Below are 16192 nucleotides of genomic sequence, written 5' to 3'. Positions count from 1 at the left end.
ATTTAGAGGACAGTTATACCCATCCTGAAACTATTCCAAAAATTACAGAGGAAGGAACAGTTCCAAACTGATTCTATGAGGCCACCATCACCCTGATACCAAAACCAGACAAAAATGCCACAAGAAAAGAAAATTATGGGCCAATATCACTGTTGAACATAGATGCAAAAATCATCAACAAAATACTAGAAAACTGAATCCAAAAATACATTAAAAGGATCATACCATGATCAAGTGGGATTTACCCTAGGGATGCAAGGATTTTTCAATATCTGCAAATCAATCAGTGTGATACACCATATTAACGAATTAAAGAATAAAAACCATATGATTATTTCAATAGATGCAGAAAAACCTTTTGATAAAATTCAATATCCATTTATGATAAAGACCCTCCAGAAAGGCTCATAGAGGGAACTTACCTCAACATAATAAAGGCCATATATGAAAACCCACAGCTAACATCATACTCAATGGTGAAAAGCTGAAAGCATTTCCTCTAAGATCAGGAAAAAGAAAAGGATGTCCACTTTCACCAATTTTATTGAGCATAGTTTTAGAAGTCCTAACCATGGCACTCAGAGGAGAAAAAGAAATAAAATGAACCCAAAATGGAAAAAAAGAAGTATAACTGTCACTATTTGTAGATGCTGTGATACTATACATAGAAAATTCTAAAGATGCTACCAGAAAACTACTAGAGCTCATCAATGAATTCAGTAAATCTGAAGGATACAAAATGAATACACAGAAATCTATTGCATTTCTATACACAAACAATGAAAGATTAGAAAGAGAAATTTAGGAAACAATCCAATTTAGCATTCCATCAAAAAGAATAAAATACTTAGGAATAAACCTACCTAAGGAGGCAAAAGACCTGTCCTCCGAAAACTATAAAATGCTAATGAAAGAAATTGAAGATGACAATAACAGATGGAAAGATATACCATGTTCTTAGACTGGAAGAATCAGTAATGTTCAAAATGACTATACTACCCAAGGCAATCTACAGATTCAGTGCAATCCCTATCAAGTTACCAATGGCATTTTTCACAGAACTAGAACAAAAAATTTTAAGATTTGTATGGAAACACGAAAACCCTGAATAGCCAAAGCAATTTTGAGAAAGAAAAATGGAGCTGGAGGAATCAGGCTCCCTGACTTCAGACTATACCACAAAGCTGCAACAGTATGGTAGTGTCACAAAAACAAACATATAGATAGATCAATGGAACAGGATAGAAAGCCCAGAAATAAACCCATGCACTTATGGTCAATTAATCTATGACAAAGGAGGCCAGAATATACAATGGAGAAAAGGCAGTCTCTTCAACAAGTGATGCTGGGAAAACTGGACAGCTACATGTAAAAGAATGAAATTAGAACATTCTCTAATACCATATACAAAAATAAACTCAAAATGGCTTAAAGACCTAAATGTAAAACCAGATACTTTTAAAACTCCTAGAGTAAAACACAGGCAGAACACTCTTTGACATAAATTGCAGCAATATTTTTTTGGATCTGTCTCGTAGAGTAATGGAAATTAAAACAAAAACAAACAAATGGGACCTAATTGAACTTAAAACTTTTGCACAACAAAGAAAACCATAGAGAAAACAAAAAGACAACCAACAGAATGGGAGAAAATATTTGAAAATGATGTGACCAACTAGGTATTAATTTCCAAAATATACGAACAGCTCAGACAGCTCAGTGTCAAAAAAACAAATCAAAAAACAATTAAAAAATGGGCAGATGATCTAAATAGACATTTCTCCAAAGAAGACATACAGATGGCCAAAGGACACATGAAAAGATGCCCAACATCACTAATTATTAGAGAAATGCAACTCAAAACAATGAGCTATCATCTCACTCTGGTCAGAATGGCCATCATCAAAAAGTCTACAAATAACAAATGCTGGAGAGGGTGTGGAGAAAAAGGAACCTTCCTACACTCTTGCTGGGAATGTAAATTGGCTCAGCCACTGTGGAGAACAGTATGAAGGTTCCTTAAAAAACAAAAAATAGAGCTACCATATGACTCTGCAATACTACTTCTGGGCATATATCCAGAGAAAACCATAATTTGAAAAGATACATGCACCCCAATGTTCACTGAAGAACTATTTACAATAGCCAAGACATGGAAGAAACCTACATGTCCTTGACAGATGAATGGATAAAGAAGATATGGTATATTTATACCATGGAATATTACTCAGCCGTAAAAAAGAATGAAATAATGCCATTTGCAGAAACATGGGTGGACCTACAGATTATCATACTAAGTGAAGTAAGCCAGACAGAGAAAGAAAAATAACATAAGATCGCTTATATGTGGAATCTAAAAAAAATGATACAGATAAAACTACTTACAAAACAGAAAAAGACTGACAGACATAGAAAACAAACTTATTACCAAAGGGGAAAGGCAGGGGGAGGGATAAATTAGGAGTTTGGGATTGACATAATATACACACCACTATACATAAAATAGATAACCAATAAGGACTTACTATACAGCACAGGGAACTATACTCAATATTTTGTAATAATCTATAACAGAAAAGAATCTAAAAGAGAATATATATATTCAGTGATATATAAATATATATTGGGTTGGCCAAAAAGTTCATTTGGGTTTTCCTTAACAGCTATGGAAAAACCTGAATGAACTTTTTGGCCAACCTAGTATAACAGAATCACTGTGCTGTACACCTAAAACTAACACAATATTGTAAAACAACTATAACAACTAAAGGAGCTATACCTCTAGATTTTCATGAAAATTTTTCTTTGGTGTTGGAATTTTTTTAAAATTAACACCATGGGCAAAACAATATCGCTTTTTTCATGTCTTATGATCTGAATGTGTTCCCCCAAAATTCCTATGTTGGACCCTAATCCCCAAGAGTGATAATATTAGGATGTGGGGCCCTCGGGAGGTGATTAGATCATGAGGGCAAAGCCCTAATGAACAGGATTAGTGTTCTTATAAAAGAGACCTCACTGAGATCCCTCATCCCTTCAACCATGTGAGGATAGAAGTCGGCAACCTGAAAGACGTCCCTCACTCAACCATGCTTGAACCCTGATCTAGAACTTCCAGACTCCACAAATGTGAGATATAAATTTCTGTTGTTTTTAAGCTACCCAGTCTGGGTATTTTGTTGTAGAAGCTCTAACATACTATAAGATCCATCATATCTGGCTTATGATCTTTGGTTCTAGATTAAATGTTTTTATTTTGGAATATTGGAAATTAATAAATAAGGCTTATGAAGTGAGGCTAAGATCCAAGAAACTAAGATCTAAGAGCTAAGATCACAGAGTTGAGTGGTCGCAGAGACACAATGGTACTCAAAGCTTCTGAACTGTCATTCCTACACAATATATTTGTCTATTAATTAAGAACTCTTTATTATGCCAAGTTTAGAAAGCAAATGAAGTTTTAATTTCTACATGAGTATTATAATAAGGAACATTTTAAGATCCCTTAACATTTAGGTGTACAGAATATAAAGTTTATTGTCTTTTCTTTAAATAAGTGCTAATTCTACTACTAGGCTTCTAAAACTCCTTTTTTAATGCAATCTCCTAAACCCCACTTGCTTCCTAAAGTTTCAACAACAACAAAATGTGACTTATTCTGCCAATATTAAACCAAATGACTTCTTTAAATTAATTAAATTTTGCCCAATTGATTTGCATCTTGCATAAAAATGTGGAAACACTGTCATCATTCAACACTCCAATGGCATTGGCATTTGAGACATAATTTATTTAAAGAGAGCTTTTTGTTCTGCCTTGTTCATTTTTCAAATGTCTCCTCCAAACAGTGGGTTTCAGTGTGACGACCTCCGTGTCTCTTGAAGTTCTCAGAATAATGAATGATTTGCAATATCATTTATATTTTAAATTTTCTTATGAATAATTGTTCATATTCTTCATACTAATTCCAAGACACCACTTGCATTCTAAATTCCTTCTCAATGTTATCTTTTTCTTTTAATTTCTCACTCCCTTTTCTCGTTAACTTACTGCCCCTAACTTTGCCAATCAACTCAATGGCACTTTAATTTACAATAAGATTTCACATTCGACACACAACTACCATAAATGAAATATGCTAAAAAAGTAAATACCTCATTTCTGTGTAGGCTGTCTACTCACCCTTCCTTCTTTCTGTCTTTCTCTTCCTCAATCTAGTCTGTTTTCTTATCTTCAATAATTAAAGCATTGCTTTGATTAAATCATTCTACTAAAATTCTAATGATCTTAATTAGCTAAAGTGCTATACATAAATCCTTTATCCTTGTATTCTTTAAATTTTGTAATGTTTGTTAAATTTTGCCCAACTTAACTTTAATATTAATTTAAAATATTTATAAAAATATTTTCCTATTTTAATTCTCTTTTCTATCTAAATTGATCATCTCTAGATATTAGACTAATTTGTTCATTGTCTCTCAAACCTTACTGTCCAAGTCAGTCCTTTGGGTATTTGTTCCCCAACATAGAATTTCCAGCAGATCCTTTTCTCACAAATTGCAGGATAATTTGTTGAGACATTGCTTACATTTTGCTGTGCTTTTAATTTCCCCTCACTATTCTAAGCTGGTTTCCAAGCATGTAGAATCTTGACTAAGGAAAATTTTATTTTCCCAGAGGGAAAGAAGAAACTTGTCATAGAACAGGTTTTCCTAGCTTTGTTTTTTTCCAGAAGGCAAAACATCTTGAGAGGGATTTTTATTTATTAAGGGAAGTAAAGGGAGAACAGGGTGGGTGGGGAGAGAAAAAGAAAGGAAGCCCATGAGTGGGAGGGAAAGGAGATTAGCAGGTAACAAGAATATAGGTGAGCACTACTAACTCCCTAGAGGGGCCCAGGATAGGTGGCCACACAGCAGAGGGTAATGAGCTGATTTCTGGAAACCTCAAAGAGGAGACAACTTAGGTAATAGGGTTTCACCAGAAGCAAAGATTCTTCTATGCAAACTTGACATAGAAGCAGTAATTGCCTGGAGCTGATGGACTGCATTGACGTGAATAACATAATTAATTATACATTTTTTGCACATCTAATGTGTAAAGTAAGATCCCCCCGCTACAACCATCCATCCTCTGAGACTCAGTTCAAATTCTACATTGTTGTAAAATTTTTTTTCTGAACTACCCACAGTTCAAATAATTTCTTTACTTCTGAATTGACTGTTCCTTTTGTTTGTACTTTACCATGGACTTCCCATCTTATCCCTTTCATTTTATACACAGATTATTTATAATTTCTAGCATGTATGGTATTTATAATTTGATGGTTTATATCCTTTCTCTACTAGATTAAAGTATAAGCTGCTTCTAAAGCAGGTACTATGATTTATAGTCTTAGTAGCCTTCAAAATTCCTATTGCTGTGCCTCACATCGAGAAAACACAATTAATATTGATTCAATTTCATTTATTCCTATTTAATTTTTGGCCCTGATGGCCATACATTTCCCTATTTCTCCTTTGACATTTAAAGTATAAATATGTATATTTCAGAAAAGATTTTTGTCTAATACCTTTCCAATGCAATCAGATTACTTGAGTTTCATAAGAGAGAGTTCAGCCTTCAAATAATAATTATGACCTCAACAAACCCAATAAGATTTCAGTCTTTTCCTGAGATAAATGACAAGTGAAAAGAGTGGTTTTTTTTTTTCTAATCCCTCAGTGTCTCAGGTGCATCAGGATTGCTTCCTCGTGTTTAGCAGTGTTGCTAAGCTAACCTTGGCAGTTTCTGACTTTCACAATTTAGTTTGTTTTATCAGAAGTGAACACTGAGTCAGCGTGAGATGTGTTACCATCTGGTCCACAAATAAATCCTCTGAGACTCAGTTGATGTTCTTACAGGGACGCTCTGTTCCACTTGATTCAGTTTCCTTGGTGTTCAAAATTATTATTTTATTGGAACTGAAAATAAACACGGGCTTAGGAAAAATTAAATAACAAATTTTGCTGTCATTTTTCAAAGAAAACTCAATTAGTTCTCCATTTGGGGACAAAGGAGCATGCTGATTTCTTCTGTCTGAATAGAAAGAATGACCGACTTAAGCAAAAATGAAACTCCTATACTCTGGTTTCTCTTCAGAATGCATAAATCTTTCGCCTTTAACTAAAGATTTCTGTGGAGAGAAACAATTAAAAAAAAAATGAAACTCCTGATGTTAATGAAACTTTTCTTCAGTTCACAGCATCCTTTGCTCAGAAGAGCATTGAATAACTCCCATGAATTCTCTAAGGATTTATTCTTTTGGAAAACTGTCAGATTTCTGGCATGATCTTTGACTTTAGATGGATATTTCCTGTTTAAATCAGTGAAAGTAAAGAGATACAATTGAATAATTCATTCTTTTCTAACTATACTGACAAAATAGAACTTTATGAATCAAGTCATAAAAACAAGGGCCCTTATATATTCTTGCCATATTATATGTTTACTCTTACATAAAAGCAAGTATATTTTCCAGATCCTAATGTACAGCCCAATTACAAACACAGATCAATTACTGCATATTCAGTGGATGCTTGTGATTTACTGACTTCCTTTAACTCCTCCTCCTGGATGTTCAATCTACATAGCTGGGTGCTTCAGACCTCTGTTATTAGGATGGTAATCTCCCCAGGCTCTGCAGTAAGTCAGGTACTGACTTCAGCACTCAGGTGTTCTTTCTGCCAGGCTTGCTGTGCCCCACAGCAGGGAAGAAGGCTTTTGTCTTGTTTCTAAGAATAGTTTTGTCTTTGAGTGCCATGATTATACTAAGTGCTTTCTGCCCTCATAATTTGCCTGGTTCTTTACTTTCGTTTTTTGTTTCTCCTGTAATGCCAAACATTGACCACTGAGCTCCATTCATGTTCACTGGACTTCCCTTCTCCCCAGATCTCTGCCCCCTGGATACTAGGATCTCAGGCCACCCACCCACGGCCCTCTGGTTCTTGTGCATCTCCTTCATAGCAAATTTTTAAAAAAATTATCTCTCTTATTTTCAGTCATAAAGTTGACCTTGCAGTCCAGCTAAACTTAGGCAGGAGACAGGGGAAAGGAAAGCTAAAGAAAGGCAATAAGTAAAAGCAGAATTGACAGGGGATGACAGCAGAACAAGGGCAGCAGGAGCTATTCCTGGATACAGAAATCATGGGTGGGCACAGTAGAGTTGAAATAATGGTGACCTTCTGTGGGTGCTGGCATTCTGGGCACCAATACTGGCTTCCACAATGTTCATTCCTTCTTTCACTTGACCAGAGATTGCATGGGTCCCATAGAGCCATCCTTTGCACAACAGATGAAAAAACTAGATCATATGAGAGGGTCCAACATCTGTCAGAAACAAGATATCAGGACCAGTGTGATTCTACATGAAGTTCTCATCTGTGTGGGTTTTTTGTTTTTGTTTCCCTGGTTGATGATTTTCCACTACTGTCATTATGGCATGTGAAATTGCCACCCTGGCATGAAAACCCAGCAATCTTTCTGTAAATTTAGGACTCCTTATACTATACTACTTTCTCTCTGGTGTTTAGAGCCCAAGCATTTATGCTGTTTTTGGAACTATATTTGAAAATAACTCAAAGGAAACAGTGTAATGTTGAAGTACACCACAGAAGTTGGCTCTAGCTGGAATCAGTTCAGAAACTCAACATTATAGCTCCAGTAAGTATCATGTGCAACGTGCCCTCATAATTTATTTAGGCCTCCACCAAAGTCAATCATCTTCTTTGGATAGTGTGTGACCCATAAGAGGCTGAGTCAGCATCCTAAGCATTGCTACTTCCTCAGTGGGGGAGTTTTGTCCTCAGGCCTGGGCTTTTCCCATCTGTGGTGAACTGCTGTGTTATCTACCCAGCTGGGTCATGGGATTTAAAAAGCTTTACATATCCATGGTCATGCAGCTTGGTGTGGGATGCATCATTATTGACTATTGACTATGGGAAATGGGTGTTTGAAGGGTGGATAGTGTTACAGCATGAATCTGCGAGTAGAGAAAAAAAGGACTCTATTTAGTTTTGTTGAGTTGGACAGCATGTTTGCTATAAATGAAACTGATGCACTTTGAGGCCTAGAGGGCTTTCTTAGGTTCATTGACTGAAGTTCCATTCAATAATGTTCTACGTTAGGAGACCCTGCACCAAGGCCCTCTTCTCTCCCCTTGATTAGTGAGTTATTCTTTGTGTAAAAATCACAGAGAAATAATATGAATTGATAAAGATAATAGGTGAAGTTATGGAGGACTGAAATTCTACTTTAATTGGAGGCAAACAAAATCTAAACAAAACTGTCCTCCCCACTGTGTTGCATCTCAAGTCCCAAGCTCTCTATCCAGGTTCCTTTTTTTCTCTACCTTTCAGAGTCTTCTGTCACTTCGCTTGCTTTATTAATTGTATCCACTTTTACTGAGGTAACATTGGTTTACAACACTATATGAACTTCACGTGTACAACATTACATTTCTACTTCTGAATACCCTATAGTGTGCTCGCCATGAAAAATTTAGTTTCCATGCATCACCATACAGCTGACACCCTTTACCCATTTGTCCTCCCTCCACCACTCCACCTTGGTAACAACTACATTGTTCTCTGTAACTTCGTGTTTGTTTTCATTTGGTTTGTTCATTTATTTGAGTTTGTGTTTGTTTTCCATAGTCCACATATGAGAAATCATAAAGTATCTGTCTTTCTCCATCTGACTTATTTCACTTAGCATAATACCCTCAAGGTCCATCCATGCCATAAACAAAGATGAGATCTTGCTATCCAGCATTTTTGTTATAAGTACTAGGAGAAGTGAGGTGGACTGTGTATACTCTACCTTGTTCAGGACCAGAAGAGCAGTCATGTTTATAAGGGTATAAACATGAGAGGAAAAAATGCCTTCTGAAACTCCAATCCGTCTCCTCAACAGAGTAAGACCATCACATAACGTTCAGTTTCTACTTCCTAGCGTATGGCTCAGAAATTGCCTCCAGATTGTCAGGTGGGGCAAATGTGGCCCTCAATTCTTTGCTTTAGTTTTCTCAGTTCTTTTTTCTTTTCTTTTCTTTTTTTCTCAGTTCTCAGTTCTTTCTCAGTTTCTTCCTGTTGACAAAGCATGAAATCTCTTTTTCATATATTTGCCAGTTTTTCTAGTTTGTTTTATTGCAATAGGAAGGTAATTCCCTACAGTTAATTCTTCATAGATAAAAGCAGGGACGCCCTAACTCGTGTCATTTTAATGAAACCTTATTTGCCAATCCCTGACTCATAAATACCAGCTTTCATTTTCACAGACCCTTTCCGTGAAGATGGGCCTTTCTTTGATTCTGTCATAGGAAGCAGTAGGAGGGGAGATGCAGATGTTTTCAGTCTGTACTTAATTAAGCATTGCCAGTTCTTGAGGGTGGCTTTTGACAACCACAGAGCTACTGCACCACTTCAGTTTTACCATATGCACCATTGTTCCTCTGAATACACTTTCTTAGATTTATGACATTTTTGAGCAAGCAGGTTAGCACATAATGTCTTGTAAATCTGGGATTATACTTCAGTGAAAGAGAAAATTTTAGCAGATGACAAACTTTTACAGTTCCTGTTCATGGTGTGTTTAGTAGAAAAACAATTAAATTCTACAGAAAATTCCTTTATCTCACTCTACTTTCTTTAATCCCAGCCCACATAAAATTTAACTAAATCCATCAGCTACAGGTAGAAAAAGTTTTCTTTCTGCATTATCATTATTCTTTTACTTTCTTGGGAAAGTTGAAGACTATTTCTGTAGGTACCACTTCCACCTATCTTAACATGGTGTTTTTCATAGCCTGATTTTGTATGTTTAAATGGAAATGAAAATCTTTTTTAGGACAGTACATGGTTAGATATATATAAATGAATTTTCCTTGTGCTTGTGAATATGATAGTACAGATGAGTCTATAGCAACAAATTTTCACACTAAACTAGGAGAGGGGCTCAATTAATTTCTGTATCAAATTCGGTACAGACACGCTTAATGCATTATTCTGCTTTCAGTCACCACACTCAATCTAATTTATAAGGTTTCTGCAGTACAGTGTAAAAGAAACAACATGGACTCTTAAAATAAACATACTCTGGTTTACTCTCTGGCTCAGTAAAACATCTCTCAAGTGAGCAAGCATGTATACACACACAAATACACACACACACGTCATATAGAGAGAGCTATATGTGAAAGTTTAGTTATGAAAATTAAGTGAGATAGTATATTAAAGTAAAGCATATTAAAGTACCTATTATACAGAGCACATTGTAATTCTCATGCCTGATAGCTAATATTATGAATACTATTTTACTTTATAAACCTTTAAAGTAAAAAATATAACCATTCTGGTAATTCTAGATACTGAAAATTTCACATAATTCTGCATTTATCAAGATGAACCGAGATATAATGAAAATCCTAAATTTAATTGGCCTTCTTTCCAATGCTGTAAATGGGCTCCTGCTTCTGCCCTCTTTTGTTGTCTGGCTCCAGTGCCACATTTTCCCAGCAGAGGCGAGCACTGGAGCACACAGTTTTTCATATATTACCTGAATCCTGCAAGTACTTATCAAACAACTCTGAAGATTATAATAAATAGATGTTGAGACCCTGTATAGGAATGGATAATCTGGGGTTTAATTCTATGAAATGGAAGGGGACCTCATTTGTCTTAAGTATCTTTCATATGTTAGGGCCTTTACATAGATGATCTAATTTACTTTTCTATAAAGCAGTGAGAGGGAGGTTGTTTTCCCACTTTCTAGACTGGGAAACCAGCTAAGAGGTGAAATTACTTATTTAAGGTCACACAAGCAGTGTGACTTAAGGGCTTGCTTATATTTGGAAGTATTACAATGTTGCATAGACTATATAATTCTTACCATCGCCTCTCCATTACCAAATGAAATTTTTAAAAAAAATCTTTATTGGAGTATAATTGCTTTACAATGGTGTGTTAGTTTCCGCTTTATAACACAGTGAATCAGTTATACATATGCATATGTCCCCCTATCTCTTCCCTCTTGCATCTTCCTGCCTCCCTCCCTATACCACCCCTCTAGGTGGTCACAAAGCACCGAGCTGATCTCCCTGTGCTATGCGGCTGCTTCCCACTAGCTATCTATTTTACATTTGTAGTGTATATATGTCCATGCCACTCTCTCACTTTGTCCCAGCTTACCCTTCCCCCTCTCCATGTCCTCAAGTCCATTCTCTATTAGGTCTGCATCTTTATTCCTGTCTTACCACTAGGTTCTTCACGACCATTTTTTTTAGATTCCATATATATGTATTAGCATACAGTATTTATTTTTCTCTTTCTGACTTACTTCACTCTGTATGACAGTCTCTAGGTCCACCTACCTCACTACAAATAACTCAATTTCATTCCTTTTTATGGCTGAGTAATATTCCATTGCATATATGTGCCACATCTTCTTTATCCATTGATCTATCGATGGACACTTAGGGTGCTTCCATGTCCTGGCTATTGTAAATAGAGTTGCAATGAACATTGTGGTACATGACTCTTTTTGAATTATGGTTTTCTCCAGATATATGCCCAGGAGTGGGATTGCTGCATCATATGGTGGCTCTATTTTTAGTTTTTTAAGGAACCTCCATACTGTTCTCCATAGTGGCCGTATCAATTTACATTCCCACCAACAGTGCAAGAGGGTTCCCTTTTCTCCATACCCTCTCCAGCCTTTATTGTTTGTGGACTCTTTTGATGATGGCCATTCTGACCAGTGTGAGATGATATCTCATTGAAAATATTTTAATTGTATTCCTGTAAAGCTTAAAAGTTCTTGATGTATGATCAATATAGATCTTTGCTTTACTTAGGGGCAAGATTCTAACCATCAGCTTAAACCCTGAAGAAGCATTTTCCTCCTTTCCATAGATTTAATAGCAAACTTTTCCCCCAGATGTCCCTTTGTAGTGATACACAGGCTCGGTATTTTCTGTAGATAACACAACACACGATCAAAATGTGCGGAAGGGAAAGAAACGGCGTGTGAGCATCTTCCGTCGTCCGCAGGCAGCGCGTTGCCAGCGATTCGTTTGCTTCACTGCGGGCTTGACAGGCATTCCGCTCCCTGACGGCGAAGCCAACGCGCCTCGGCAGCGGCTGCAAAAGCAGCTTCGGGTGATTAAATCTCAGGCTTCTGTCAGGAAACTGCCTGTGATGTCTTTTCTCACAACTACTTACGACTCATTACAAGCCTCCTTTCTTCTCTGCCGACTCGGCTCTGGCATCGCGAAGAAAAAGTGCTCACACTGCAGTCTTGCTTTCAGATCCCTTACCTTCATACTTATGAATTAAAACGTGTTGATATAGTACCCATGAACAAAAAAGCAGAAAATGGAGAAAATGTATTTCTGAAAACATTAAAGATTGCACATGCCTTTTAATGTAAATATATATTCTTGTGTATGCTTTTTTTTTAAAATTTATTTATTTTTGGCTGTGTTGGGTCTTCGTTTCTGCGCGAGGGCTTTCTCTAGTTGTGGCAAGCGGGAGCCACTCTTCATCGCGGTGCGCGGGCCTCTCACTGTCGTGGACTTTCTTGTTGCGGAGCACAGGCTCCAGACGCACAGTCTCAGTGGTTGTGGCTCATGCGCCCAGCTGCTCTGCGGCATGTGGGATCCTCCCAGACCAGGGCTCGAACCCGTGTCCCCTGCATTAGCAGGCAGATTCTCAACCACTGCGCCACCAGGGAAGCCCCCTTGTGTATGCTTTTAAACATATGAAATTGCACTACACTGTTTTCACTGATATTTTCTAACAACTAATTTATTTCAAATAGCGTCTTAGCATCTTATCGCTGTGGGTTGTGCAGTCTAAATAAAAGGGTGTAGAATTTCTTAAACTTACAATCTAATTTACACAAGCATGGGCAAACAAAAAAAAAGAGTGCATTCAGACGGGTTGTTTGGGTGAAGATGGTTTATTATGAAAGAAGTGAAGACTACGTAATACTCAGGTATGTTAGTTCAAAGAGGAAGCTATTCCAGGCCTGAGGCGTCATGATTCTAGATAAAGAAATGCAAATAAATCAGAACTGGGTACATGAATATAAAAATAAAGGAGAAGCACTAGGTCACATACATATTAACATGCTTCTCCCATCTACTCTTTTTCACTTTGTCCCCTTATCGGCCTTATTTCCATTGATGAGTGGATGTATGCTTCTTCTCAGATGAAGTACTTCAAGAATGTTAATAGAGGTAATGTCAAGTTACTCTGGGAAAAGAAGCTTGTCCACCTTACTAGAGTCTATTAAAAATTAATGTGTGCTCACACCTACACCTCCAGAACCAATGCTAGAAAAATTGTGGCTACTAATCAATAATTTGACCAGGAAGGACCATGCTTCTTCTAATATCTTACATAAAATTTTGCCATTTCAAACTATTTATTATGGGGCTTCCCTGGTGGCGCAGTGGTTGAGAGTCTGCCTGCTGATGCAGGGGACACGGGTTCGTGCCACGGTCTGGGAAGATCCCACATGCCGCGGAGCGGCTGGGCCCGTGAGCCATGGCCGCTGAGCCTGCGCGTCCAGAGCCTGTGCTCCGCAACGGGAGAGGCTGCAACAGTGAGAGGCCCGCGTACCGCAAAAACAAAAACAAAAACAAACTATTTATTATGAGCAAATAAACTCATCATTTATAATGCTGATACCTTGGGGGTAGGTTACAAGTCAGTTTCTCACAATTCAGCACTGACCAACAGATTGCTATTTTCTTAAGGAGGTAGATAAATTCAATTGAGATAAATGTGCTTTAGTTGTATATTAAAGATGTTTTAGTTGAGCTTGATATACAGGGACTGAAATATACCATATTGAGAATCTTTGAACAGCTGCAAAGGAGGATGAGAATCCTGGATACATGGCAGATGCATGTCAAAGGATGAGCAGCAAAACTGCCCACCATTATTGGTCTGAGTCATGCTGTCCAGTACATGGATATATAAAAATACCTGAAAATTTATCATAAAGCCATAAAATAATATGGAGCCAAAAAAGTACTTGGCGGGAAATGGGTGATGAGACAATAAGGTAGGAAACTTGTGAAATGTGTAGAAAGAATGGGAAGATAGGAGGATATGATAAAAGTGGATGGGGAATACTATAAAAGTGAATCTCTAGGGAGAAGATATTTAGAATTGCTGACACTTTTCGAGTAACAATTTCCCACTCCAAAATAGCCCTCTCAAGACACCTTCAAAATATTTAGAATCCTGTTTTTAATTCTTTTGAGAAACTGACTAAAGGAGTAGTCAGTAACTTAAGTAACAACCCAAACCTCATTTCAGCTAGTAAATTAGTATGCCTAAATTATCCAACAAACTTCCCGACTTCAAAGTCCATATTTTTTCACCTCTGTACTACTCACATTTTGAGCAGCCTAATCTAGAAAACTGGTGGAAACATCCTATTAGCTGAATATTCTTGTATACGTGTCATGAAATATATATTTTATAAATTCTTATCTAATTAAATAGCATCTCTCTAATAAAAATATAATAAAATGTAATTAGCCTATGTTAATTTTCATTAAGGTTGGCAACGCACATGAAAAGTCTTTCGTATTTGTAAAGCATCATACAAAAGAAAGGTTTTGTTCTCATCTTCAGTGGGCAGTTGTCATAGTCTTTGAGCTGAAAATACAAAGTCGACATATTCAACATAAACTTAACATAAACAACATAAAATAGTCATTTACTATCTAGTACTATTACTATCTACTATCTATTAACAGTGAGTTATTTTATAATTAGTAACTGGAGGGCTGATGTTAAAGCACGGTGTGGTAGTAGTGAAAAGGGCATTGCTCTGTGATGTAAGAGAAGTAAGTTCTAGTCCTGGGTTTTTCATGTGTTACTCAGGGAAAGTTACTCTTTGAAACCCACATTCATCATTTCTGTAAATAGCGATGCAAAGATTTGATGAACTTCATATATGTAACCAGGACACTAAACAAGCATGATTCGACGAGTATAATCAAAACAAAATTTGAGTTTTTTGTTTTTCACTGTCCTAAGTAAATATATTCAACAGAGGAAGGTATTTTCCATATCTATCAGGGCTCTGACAACCCATGTCAGATTGCTTCCCATGTAGAATCACTCACTCAGGCTCCAACACCTTGTATTAAGCTGTCTTTTAGAGAGGATGCCCATCATGCTTCATTTAGGCTTCAATATCTCATGCTGGACAGCTATCCCACACAGACACTTTCTACAATACGCATACGATTGACTCATTCTACCTGCCGCTCCTTACTACGTCTGCATCCTCGTCACCCTGCAGGCTTGACTACTTACTTAAACTGGTCCACTCTCCCATGTCGATCCCTCATCAACTGGCTCACGCTCCCACATCTCAAGTCATGTTGCCACACAGGTTTTTTCCTTTATGTTCTTCAGATTGGATTATTTCAATAGATCTGCCTCGATTTTCAGCTTTCTTCTGCTCTCTCTGATCTGTGATAAGCCTATCTTGTAAACTTTTATTTCACTTTTTGTATGTTTTAGTTTTAGAGTTCCATTTTTGTTTTGTTTTGCTTTCTGTGTTTTATAGATTCCCCATTAAGTCAATTTTATTATCATATTTTCCTTTGGTCACTATATACATAAGGTTAACCTCAGGTTCGTAGTCTCTCAACTACTTTTAATTATTGGCGACTTTTCCCCATTCCTTTGCATAACTGGAAGTGTTTACTTTTCTAGCTTCTCTTATCTTCCTCTTAATTGTATTGATCTTTGTTTAGTAATTAAATAATTTATTGAACTCAAAAACCAAAACAGTCATTGTGCAGCAGCTCTAAATATTCACTTCTTTTAGACTACTGCTGTGGCTTTTTACTGAGAACCTTGAAGTTTTCCTTATGTATGTACAGTTTAGGTGTAATCTAAGGATATGGGCAGGGCTTGTATGTATATTTGTGGGCTCCTTCTGCTATAGCTCCTTCCTTTATGGGATTTCTCTTCTCAACTCCCTGCCACTCTGGTTGCCTTCTAACTCCATCTTCTGACAACTCAAGCCAAAGTCTGAGGTTTTTTGCTTAAGTTATATGTGCACTGAGCAACATGGACTGTGGAGCGCCCTCCGAAGGTGTCATGTATTAGTAGATCTCACTCAG

At 36.9% G+C, this 16192-nt stretch overlaps 1 non-coding gene across 1 annotated transcript; it reads left to right on the top strand.

Annotated features, from left to right (window-relative positions):
- Positions 1 to 6119: 6119 nt before the first annotated feature.
- LOC113619309 (U5 spliceosomal RNA) lies at positions 6120 to 6236 on the top strand. Its single transcript, XR_003432342.1, has one exon. It is a non-coding gene; the product is annotated as a U5 spliceosomal RNA (small nuclear RNA).
- The last annotated feature ends 9956 nt before the right edge of the window (positions 6237 to 16192 follow it).

This window comes from Aethalodelphis obliquidens, unplaced genomic scaffold, assembly GCF_003676395.1.
Source record: "Aethalodelphis obliquidens isolate GAN/ISIS:26980383/991018 unplaced genomic scaffold, ASM367639v1 scaffold6, whole genome shotgun sequence".
NCBI classification, from domain to species: Eukaryota; Metazoa; Chordata; class Mammalia; order Artiodactyla; family Delphinidae; genus Aethalodelphis; species Aethalodelphis obliquidens.
Note: the sequence above shows the minus strand (reverse complement) of the source record. Positions and strands in the feature narration are given on the sequence as shown.